Source organism: Phocoena phocoena, chromosome 19 (assembly GCF_963924675.1).
Source record: "Phocoena phocoena chromosome 19, mPhoPho1.1, whole genome shotgun sequence".
Lineage (NCBI taxonomy): Eukaryota > Metazoa > Chordata > Mammalia > Artiodactyla > Phocoenidae > Phocoena > Phocoena phocoena.
The window spans coordinates 11940977-11950162 of NC_089237.1; the positions used below are offsets into that span (position 1 = coordinate 11940977).

General features: G+C 45.7%; 1 pseudogene; it reads right to left on the reverse strand.

Annotated features, from left to right (window-relative positions):
* Positions 1-2097: 2097 nt before the first annotated feature.
* Positions 2098-2346, reverse strand: LOC136138888 (cytochrome c oxidase subunit NDUFA4 pseudogene; annotated as a pseudogene).
* Positions 2347-9186: the final 6840 nt, after the last annotated feature.

Below are 9186 nucleotides of genomic sequence, written 5' to 3' on the forward strand. Positions count from 1 at the left end.
GTTAAGACCCCCTGCTCCTCAGGGAGATCAGCTCCGTGCTCTGCGACCACCTAGAGGGGTGGTGTAGGAAGGGTGGGAGGGATGCTCAAGAGAGAGGGGATATGGGGATGTATGTATACTTATGGCTGATTCACTTTGTCGTACAACAGAAACTAACACAGCATTGTGAAGGAATTATACTCCAATAAAGATCTATAAAAAAAAAAAAAGACTCCGTGCTCTCAATGCAGGGGGCCTGGGTTTGATCCCTGGTCAGGGAACTAGATCCCACATGCATGCTGCAACTAAAAGTTTACATGCCTCAACTAAGGAGCCCACCTGACACAACTAAGACCCAGCGCAACCAAAAAAAAAAAAAAGTTTCACTAACGTGTCATTTATCCTAACACACGATGAGCTGCACCCAATCACATGCACAGTTTTATTTATTCTTTTTTTTTTTTGTGGTACACGGGCCTCTCACTGCCGTGGCCTCTCCCGTTGCGGAGCACAGGCTCCGGACGCGCAGGCCCAGCGGCCGTGGCCCACGGGCCCAGCCACTCCGCGGCATGTGGGATCTTCCCGGACCGGAGCACGAACCCGCGTCCCCTGCACCGGCAGGCAGACTCTCAACCACTGCGCCACCAGGGAAGCCCCAGTGCACAGTTTTAGAAGTTTGTGCAGACAATACACCCTGAAAGCATCACCCCAGGCAAGATGGCCAAACATCACCCCCCCAAAGTTTCCTCCTGCCCCTCTTCGTTCTCCCCATTCTCGGACAATCACTGACAGGCTGTAGATTCCTATAGATTCATTTCATGGATTTCTTATGGATTTCTAGACTCTGTACTTTCATATGATGGAAACATGTAACGTTCTCTCTTTCTGTCTGACTTCCTGGCTCAGCATAAGTACTCTGAGGTCCATCCAAGTTGCTCACGACATTTAACGCTGGGCACCATCCCATTTTATGGACGGAGATACCTCAGTGTGCTTGTACACTCACTCCCTGATGGACATCAGGGCTGTCTCCAGTTTGGGGATATTACAAATAACGCTATGAAAACTCGTGTACAACGTTTGTATGGACATACACGCACTTTCGTTTCTCTTGGTAAAAACCACTAAGAAAGTGACAAACTGTTTTCCAAAGTGGTTGTACCATTTTCATCCACTGGTAGCAGAGGAGTTTCAACTCCCACCAGCACTTGGTAGAGTCAGTCTTTTTAACTTTAGCCATTTTCATAGTGTGTAGTGGGGTCTCACTGTGGTTCTAATTTACATTTTCCTAATGACTAAAGATGTGGAGCATCTTTCATGGGCTTACTTATTTGTCATCTATGTGTCTTCTTTGGTGAGGTATCTGTTCAAATGCTTTGACCATGTTTTTACAATTAAATTGTTTTCTTTTTATTGAATTTTGAAAAACATAACCCCACCAACCTATTTCAATTTTCCTTATGGGAAGATTTCAGTTTAGTTTAGTTTAGTTCCTTTTTTTTTTTTGGCCACACGGCATGCGGAATCTTAGTTCCCCAACCAGGGATCCAACCCTTGCCCTCGGCAGTGAAAGCACAGAGTCCTAACCACCGGACCGCCAGGGAATTCCCAAGGGAAGATTTTAAACTAACAGTTCCATTTCTTTAATAGATACAGGGCTATTCAGGTTATCTTCTTCATTGGTGAGCTTTGGTAGTTTGTGTTTTTCAAGGAATTTGTCAAAGGTATTGGCATAGAGCTGTTTATAATATTACCTTATTATTCTTTTAATCACTATTGATTACTAATTGTTCATGTTTTCTAAGTTATGCATTTAAGGCGATAAAGTTTTTCCTCTGAGACTGACTTGGGCTCTATTCCACAAGTTGTTGACCAATAGTGTTCTCTCATTATTTGTCATTTAAAATTTTTAATTTGCTCTTTTACTCAAGAGTTAGTTATCTGAAGACTTTTTTTTTTTAGTTTCAAACTATTTATTAATCAGTGTAAACCCCATCACAATACACCAACATGATTTTGTGCGTTTAGAGGGGAAATATTTCCTGGTTAAGTGGAAAACTGTGCGGATGGCTTCTGGAAGAACTTCATTCTAAACTGCTTTTCAGTGAAACATTTCATTTAGAAGTCTGGACCTTCTTTCTTCAGTTTGCTGTAATCTACATTCACTGAGTAGAACTTGTACTGATCATTGGGACCCAGTTTGTTCCAGGGTTCTGGGTTATTCTCTCTGTCCCAACTGACATCTGGATTGAACAATGCCAGGCGCAAAACATACAGCGCTGCTCCAGTACCTCCCGCTCCAATAAATATGAAGAGGGGGATCAAGCTAGGATGCTCCTTGGCCTGACCGATGATCTGGCGGATCATGGTTGCAACAGAAGCCTCTAGTCCAGACGGAGAGAACGACAAACGTGCAAAACCTCTTATTTTTTAAAATAAGACAAATCCATAATCATAGCTGGAGACTTCACCACCTCTCTCTCAGTAGTTGACAAAAAACTAGATAGAAAATCACCCGGGATGTAAAAGACCTCAGCATCATCAACCGACAGGATCTAATCGGCATTGATCGGACATTCTACCCACAACAGCAGGACACAACTTCTTTTCACAACACAGCGTACTAGCCACCATACAATCGCGATCATGGCAAGCCACCAGGAGTCACTTGGACACACATTCTGTTGAAACGCCTCAACAGATTTAAATGAGTTGAAATCATACAAATGATGTCTCTGACCACAGTGGACTCGAACTAGAACTCTTCAACAGAAAGATAACAAGAAAATCCAAACACTTGGAAACTAAACAACACATTTCAAAATCATTAGTAGGTCAAAAGAGGGAAACTACAAAATAAGTTGAACTGAATAAAAATGAAAATACAACATACAAAAATGTGTGGGCAGCAACAAACAGGGTTTAGAGGGAAATTCATAGCATTAAATGTTTATATTAGAAAAGACTATGTAAGAATGTATTTTTCAAATGAAAAAAATGTAAACTTCTACCTTATGAACTAGAGAAAGAAGAGCAAAAATAAACCGAAAGCAAGCAGAAGGAAAGGAAATTCTAAAGGCAGCAGAAATCAATTAAAATGTAAATGGACAAATAATAGAGAAAATCAATGAAACAAAAAGCATTTCTTTGAAAAGATCAATCAAATTGACAAATTCTAGAAAAACTGATAAATGGGGACATCACTACAGATCTTTCAGACACCAAAAGGAAAGTAAGGGAATATTACAAACAACTATAAAAAGTTGACTATTTAGATGAAATGGAACAAATCCTAGAAAAGCATAAATTACCACAACTTACCCAATTTGAAATGGATCATGGGAATAGCCGCATAATTACTATGGACATTGAACTCATAATTTTTAAAATCCCAAAGAAAGAACTCTCCAGCCCAGATGGTTTCATGGAGAATTCTACCAACATTTAAAGAAAAATTTTACACAATCTCGTCCAGAAAATAGAAGAGGAGGAGATACTTCTCAATTCATTTTATGAAGCTAGTATTACCCAGATACCATAACCAAACAAAGACAATACAAAATAAGAAAACGAGAGAAAAACAATTCTCGTGATATAGATGCAAAAAACCTACAGCTAACATTATACTTAACAATGAAAGACTGAATGCTTTCCCTGTAAATCAGAACGAGGCAAGGCTGTCCACTCTCACCACCTTTATGCAGCGTAGTACCGGAGGTTCTAGCCAGTGCACGAAGATGAGAAAATAAAATAAAAGGCAGCCATACATGAGAAGGAAGAACTAAAACTGCCCCTATTTTGGATGATATGACTATCTATGTAGAAAATCCCAAGGATGCTACAAAAGAAGAAAACAAAACAAAACAAAACACCTCCTAGAACTAAATTTTTCTTTTTAGTGTAAAAAGAAAGTTGTTTTTTGTTTTTTTTTTAAGAATGTCATATTCTTAGAAACTAAAATGTGCTCCCCTAAATAACAGCTGCTGAAGAGACAACCACAACAGAAATTATGAAAAATTTAGAATTGCCCAACAACGAAAATATGACACATCGAAAGTTACAACACTGAAGGGAAGCTTATAGCCTTAAATGCATTTATCACAAAACTATGTTAAAAAAAAAAAGTATCTAAGCATTCAACTTAAGCAATTACAAAAAGAACAGAGTAAATCCCAGAGAGAGCAGAAGAAAGTACCAAAGATAAGAACAGAAACGAATGAAATAGAAAATGACTCACAATAACTCAAAACTGGTACTTTAAAAAGATGTGTCAGGGCTTCCCTGGTGGCGCAGTGGCTAAGAATCCGCCTGCCAGTGCAGGGGACACGAGTTCGAGCCCTGGTCCGGGAAGATCCCACATGCCGCAGAGCAACTAAGCCCGTGCGCCACAACTACTGAGCCTGTGCTCTAGAGCCCGAGAGCCACAACTACTGAAGCCCGCGTGCCTAGAGCCCATGCTCTGCAACAAGAGAAGCCACCGCAATGAGGAGCCTGCGCACCGCAATGAAGAGTAGCCCCTGCTCGCTGCAACTAGAGGAGGCCCGCACTCGGCAACAAAGACCCAACGCAGCCAAAAATAAAATAAAAATAATAAAATAAAAAAAAATAAAAAGATGTGTCAAATCATCACACCACTAACACGTCCAACAAGGACAATGAGAAAAGACACAAATCTGCAACGAGAGAAAACATACAAAAGAAATATTAGAGACTGAAATTATTAATGAATCCTACAAACAACTTGACACCAGTACATTTGAAAGGCAAGAAGAAATGGGTAAGGCTCTATAAAAACACAGAGGCTGAATGTACACTGGGACAATGGCTATTAGATACGCCAACAGAACTTGGCCGGCCCCAAACGGCCAGGACTTGGCCAACACCTGCCAGCTTCCCTAATTTCTGCCTCCGCTTCCAGCTCAGGACCAATCAGAGAAAGCCAAGTAGGCTCCCCTAAGCAACCACACAGGTTGCAGCACCTTCAGTTGGCCGCCCACAGCTTCCCCGAGCCCACTCGGGGCACATCTGAGCCCCCCTTTCACTATGAAGCTGTCCCCTCCTCTGCCTGCCTTTGAGTCTCTGCCAACATGCAAGTGATGGGGCTGTCTCCCTGCTAGAGCAAGCTGAGTACACAGCCCCGCTTGTTCTCATTTGCGTGGTCTTCGGTTATAGCCACAATATGTATTACCAAAATTCACACAGGCACACCAGATCTAGCTGGTTTCACAGGTGAATTTTTACTAAGCGTTCATGGAGCAGAAAAATCGCTATCTTAAAATCTTCACAGAAGGCTAGCATGATCTCAACTCCAAAATGAAAATGAAAAGACCAATCTAATTTCTGATCATAAATGCAGCAAGCCTAAAGAAACTGTTAATAAACTGAAGTCAGCTGTATATCAAAAATGTCAGACCTCTGATCATGCTGGACTTAGAGCAGGATTTCAATGCCAGCAAACTGATTAATGTACTTCCCGATCCAGGCTAAAGGAGAAAAAAATCCACGATCACCTCAGTAGTTGCAGAAGGAGGATCTGAGACAATCTAATACTCATTTGTGATTTTAAAAAAATCGCCTGGCAGCCTAGGAGTAGAAGAACAACTTCTTGATCTGATAAAGGGCATTGTCTTCAAACAATATAGTAAAATTAACACCCATCAATTATAGGAGGAGAGATAGACATTTGATTATATAACAAATTTTGGAATTATGCATGGCAAAAGATTCTATAAAGAAATACACACACATGGGACTTCCCTGGCAGTCCAGTGGTTGAGACGTCGCGCTTCCACTGTGCAGACATGGGTTCAATCCCTGGTAGGGGAACTGGGTTCCCGCAGGCCACGTAGTGTGGCCAAAAAAAAAAAAAAAAAAAAAAAAATGCAAGAAATACACACACAAACATGCACACAACAGACCAGAGAAAACATTTGCAAAGTATACAATAAAAAGTTCCTAATATACTAATTGCTCTTACAAATTACCGTACTAAGAAAAAACCACCTGATAGGAAAATGGGCTAACACTGCAAACCTTTTCTGGGCTGTACACCCTGCATTAATCAGGAATCTTTTGATTACATGGTACAGAAACCCAGTTCAAACCGACTTGTGCATGAGGGAATGTATTGGCTCACCTGAGCTTCCGGCATGGCTCAATCCAGGTGCTTCATCCATTTCTCTTTTCCTGTCTCAGTCCTGCTTTCCTCCACATGGCTTCATTCCCAGGCAGCCTCTCCTCAAATCCTGTCCACATTCTGCCAGCTTGGATTCCCCATGGAGAAGGGGACAGCAAAGACCTGGATGACCTCTCACTGCCCCCACCTCAGCCATTTGCCTGCCTGAATCAACTTCAGCTGCCAAGGACAGGCTGGCCCGCCAAGCCTGGGTTTTCAGCTTCCCCCAGACTGAGTGGGGAGAGAATCCCCAAAGGGAAACCAAGATACTCTCACCAGAAAAGTGGGGACAGACCGGAGACTGCTGTGTAGGCAAAAGAGAGTGGGCCCATCGCAACCCCATTTAGAAATTAAAACAAACAAAAAATAAAGAAAGAAAGAAAGAAATTAAAACAGCTCCGGATCCCCTTTCTGCTCAGAGAATTTCTTCTTCCACCAAATGATTTGGAACATCTATTACATGCTTTAAAACACAGAGTACTTGCCCTCCTGGGGCGTCCAGACCTGGATTCTAATTAACTAATTGCACAAACACCATGGAAGCAAAACAAGAAAGGAGTTCCGGAGCCTGCTGGGTCTGAGACCTGAAGAAAGGCGGGAGAGAGGCAGGAGAGCTCCATCCGGAGAACCGACCACTCGCTAAACCCCTGCGGTGGGCGGGAGCTCGGGGCCTGAGTCCCAGGATGGAAGCCTGTGGGCGGAGGGCGGAGGGCGGAGGGCGGGCTGACAGGGCCTGGGCTTTGCGGTCAGGAGCAGTTAGAGGGCCTTAATCAAGGTAATGACTGGGTCAGGTGTGGATATTAAAGGATTTCCTGGGCTAGCAGTTCATCACACAATTAAACATAGAGTTACCATATGACCTAGCAATTCTTCTCCTAGGTTTATTCCCGAGAAATGAAAATATGTGTCTACATGAAAAGCTGTACACGGGTGTTCACAGCAGCCTTACTCAGTCCCCAAAAGGTGGAAACAACCCAAATGTCCATCTGTGTGTGAAGGGATAAACAAATTGTGATCCACCATTCAATGGGCTCCTACTCAGCCTTTAAAAGGAATGAGGGCCTCACACCTGCTACAACACGGATGCACCTTGAAGACATTAAGCTCAGTGAAAAGAGCCAGACACAGGACAAACAATGCATGATCCCACTACCTGAGGTTCCCTAGAACAGGCAAACTCATAGAGACAGAAAGTGTATTAGTGCTTGCTTAGGGCTGGGGAGGGAGGGCTGGAGGGCTGCGGGCTAGAAGGCAGGAGGTTTTCTTTTTTTTTTTTAAGTCTTTGGCTGCACCTCGCAGCATGTGGGATCTTAGTTGCCTGACCAGGGGTCAAACCCGTGCCCCTTGCAGTGGACGTGCAGAGTCGTAACCACAGGACCACCAGGGAAGTCCCAGGAGGTTCCCTTTTGAAGTGATGAAATGTTTCAAAAATTAACTGTGGTGATGGTTGCATGGCTGTGAATATACTAAAAACCACTGAACTGTACATGTTTTTTTCGGATTTTATTTTATTTTTTAAATGGTTGCGTTGGGTCTTCGTTGCTGCACGTGGGCTTTCTCTAGTTGCAGCGAGCGGGGGCTACTCTGTTGCGGTGCGCAGGCTTCTCACTGCGGTGGCTTCCCTTGTTGTGCAGCATGGGCTCTAGGCACGCGGGCTTCAGTAGTTGTAGCGTGTGGGCTCAGTAGTTGTGGCTCACGGGCTCTAGAGCGCAGCCTCAGTAGCTGTGGCACACGGGCTCAGTTGCTCCGCAGCGTGTGGGATCTTCCCAGACCAGGGCTCGAACCCGTGGCCCCTGCATTGGCAGGCGGACTCCCAACCACTGCGCCACCAGGGAAGCCCTGCCCAGTTGTTTTAAATTATATGCACCATGTCTGTGTCCCCGCTATAAAGTCGGCCCCAAAGGGAGGAGGGCTGCGTGTTTTCCCTGGCCGCGTCCCTCCAGCCATGAAGCCCGCCTTGGCCTGGCTCAGCTGAACTCCCTGTGGTTTGCTAAATGAATGAATGAGTGAACAAATGAGTGAGCGAGTGAGAGGTGGGAGAAGCAGCTGGGCCTGGGTGGGTCCACCAAGTAGGCCACTTGCCAAAGGGAAAGCTGGACATTCCCCAAGTGGCCGCTGGTTGGCAGCCTGGTGACACTGACAGCCAGGAGGGCTGGGAGCCAGAGGTGCAGGCAGGCTGGGCTGGGCGAGGTGGTGACAGAAAAGTTTGTGGCCCAGTGACAGGGATGCTGCCTGGCAGCCACCAGGCGGGGGCTTCCCTATGCCAGGCTGCATTCCAGGGTGAAGGGGGGCAACCAAAGGAAAAGTTGGCTGGAATGTTTTCCAGGAATAAGAACGGTCTGGAAAGTACAAAACTCCAAAATGCCAGGGTCCAGATCCCATCTAAGCCACCTGCACAGGGTGGAACTCAGGGGCTTCAGAGAGAGGGCGGCCGGGCCCAGGTGGTAGGAGAACTCAGGCTTCGGGGCGACGTTTCCTCCATACATACCCGCGGCCTTCCCGGAACTCAGCCAGCCTTGGGGAGAGGGGTGTGACCCGGGTCCAGGGCCAGACGGTCCACCAGCATCGCCAGCACCCAGTGCAGGCTACTGGGCTGATGGGAGAGAGGATGCAGACACCAGAGCCAGACCCACGATGGGGGCGTGGCAGGCAGGCAGGGTGCAGGGGCAACCCAGGAGGGCTCACAGCATGCTGAGGTCGGGCCTGGAAGGGCCAGCTGGGTGACTGCAGGGAGAGCACAGAACCATTCAGTATGCTCTGAGAGCTCTCTGGGGAAGATGGAAGGGGGCGAGGCCAGACCCTGTGGCCAGTGTGTCCCACCAGGAGTATCTGTCTGTTCTCATTCCTGCTGGGGACAGTGGGGACTCTGCAGCAGGGGCAGGACCCCAGCTGGTTGTGGGGCAGAGTGTAGAAAGAAGGCTCTGGCTTCCTTTGGTGAATAATTTGGGGGGTGTGATGGTGGGGTTCAGGTGGGACACTGGAAGGCTGGAAGGAGAGGGTACTGCAGAGGAAAGCGGTTACCGCAGGCCCTG